Source organism: Urtica dioica, unplaced genomic scaffold, assembly GCF_054948205.1.
Source record: "Urtica dioica subsp. dioica isolate 48M unplaced genomic scaffold, U.dioica_male_clone48M_v1_H2 Urtica_dioica_male_H2_contig_16, whole genome shotgun sequence".
Classification (NCBI taxonomy): domain Eukaryota; kingdom Viridiplantae; phylum Streptophyta; class Magnoliopsida; order Rosales; family Urticaceae; genus Urtica; species Urtica dioica.
Window position 1 is genome coordinate 10,001 of NW_028297218.1, and position 2,479 is coordinate 12,479.

Here is a 2,479-nt window from a genome sequence, read left to right on the forward strand (position 1 = left end):
GGTCGAAGCTGGATAATTGCTAAGTACACGGGTATAGACGGAATAAAATGTATCCTTGGGTCAAAGCTTAATGCGGTATAGACGGAATAAATGTATCCTTGGGTCAAAGCTTAATGTGGTATAGACGGAATAAATGTATCCTTGGGTCAAAGCTTAATGTGCTATGTCACGGAAAAAAAATTAAAAATGAGCTGTGGCATGGAAAATTGCCAAGTATTTGGGCTAAGATAAGGGATAAAACAATTAATATCCCCATATATATCAATTAAATAAATAGGATTTTTGGTAGCCTTTTTATAAGAACTCCAAAGTTAAGCGTGCTCGCGCGGGGGTAGCTCAGAAATGGGTGACCTCCTGGGAAGGGGTTCCTCCAGTTGACCGAGAATTGACCGAGAATTGACCGAGAGTTGACCCACATGAGCGTGCGTGTCGGCGTGGCCGTGGCACGGGCGAGGGAATGGCCGTGGCACGGGGTAGGGGCACGGGGCGCGGGGCGCGGGGCGCGGGCGCGGGCGCGGGCGCGGGCGCGGGCGCGGGCGCGGGCGCGGGCGCGGGCGTGGCCGTGGCCGGGCGTAGGGCGTAGAGGCGTAGAAGCCGTAGATGCCCTTAAAGCCCTTTAAGCCATTTAAGGCTTTAAGGCGTGGGCGTGGCACGGGCGCGGGCATGGTTGGTTTGGACGTTGCACGGTCTAGGCATGGTCTTGGCATGGGTGAGGCACGGTCGCTTCAACGGTTGGTTCTTAGTTGCAATGCCATGGCACGGGCTTTACCACGGTTGGTTCTTGGTTTCAAGGCTTGGGCACGGCCGAGTAATGGGTTTTATTCACAAAACCAACTCCATATATCTTAGAAAACATTAGACTTGATGGAGATTCAAAAAAAAAAAAAAATTTTTTTTTTTTTTTTGACGCCTCGGCCGAGTCATGCTCGAGCAATGGCCGAGGCAGGATGGAGCGACGGCCCAGTCATGCTCGAGCAATGGCCGACCGGACGACTGGAACATGTTTTGGAGCTTGTAAAATTAATTTAAAAATAATCCCATGGGTTCTCTTCACAAAAACAACTCCATATGTCTTAGAAAACATTATACTTGTTTGAGATTCTCAAAAAAAAAAAAAAAAAAAACTTTTTTTTTTTCACGCCTCGGCCGAGTCATGCTCGAGCAATGGCCGAGGCAGGATGGAGCGACGGCCCAGTCATGCTCGAGCAATGGCCGACCGGACGACTGGAACATGTTTTGGAGCTTGTAAAATTAATTTAAAAATAATCCTATGGATTCTCTTCACAAGACCAACTCCAGATCTCTTAGAAAACATTATACTTGATGGAGATTCAAAAAAATTAAAAAAAAAAAAAAAAAAAAATTTGACGCCTCGGCCGAGTCATGGCCGAGCAGGATGGAGCGACGGACGAGTCATGCTCGAGCAATGGCCGACCGGATCCTGGAACGTGATTTTAAAAAATTAATTTAAAAATATTCCCATGGGTTCTCTTGATTATAGCTCGAGCATATATCTTAAAAAACATTATACTAGATGGAGGTTCAAAAAAAAAAATAAAAAAAAATAATTTTTTTTTTTTGGTCATGGCCTTGGAAAATTTAATGTTTACTGGTGTCACATGGCCAAATGTTCGTTTGTATCTTTAGGGGGGGGTGGTTCCTTGAGCTTGAAAATGTTGACCAAGAGTTGACTCGCATGATAAGAGCATAATTTGCTACGGACCCAAAGACGGATTATGACCGGGCTGACCCGACAAGTCGCGACCGACCGCCGGTGACCCCCCGCCGGCGGCGGAGCTCCGGCGACCGCCCGCCGGAAAATTTTCCGGCGACCAAAAATTTTCCGTGGATGAAAATTTGTTGGAATATGAATGTTCTCCCTAAAAGGTTAAGAACCAAGGCGGAGGCAAGTCTAGTGAGGTAAAATAATGGGTTGAAGGCTCGTGAGAAAACGTTAGAGCCGCCGATGCATGCTCGAGCGACGGGAGAGAAATGCTCGAGCGACGGGAGTGAAATACTCGAGCATGATCGAGCACGGGCCGAGGCATGCTCGAGCGACGGGAGAGAAATGCTCGAGCATGATCGAGCACGGCCGAGGCATGCTCGAGCGACGGGAGAGAAATGCTCGAGCATCGAGCATGGCCGAGGCATGCTCGAGCGACGGGAGAGAAATGCTCGAGCATGCTCGAGCATGGCCGAGGAATGCTCGAGCGACGGGAGGAATGCTCGAGCATGATAGAGGATGGCCGAGGCATGCTCCATCGCTGGCCGAGGCATGCTCGAGCGATGGCCGAGGCATGCTCGAGCGACGGGAAAGAAATGCTCGAGCATGCTCGAGCATGGCCGAGGAATGCTCGAGCGACGGGAGTTATGCTCGAGCATGCTAGAGGATGGCCGAGGCATGCTCCATCGCTGGCCGAGGCATGCTCCATCGCTGGCCGAGGCATGCTCGAGCGATGGCCGATGCACGCTCGATCGT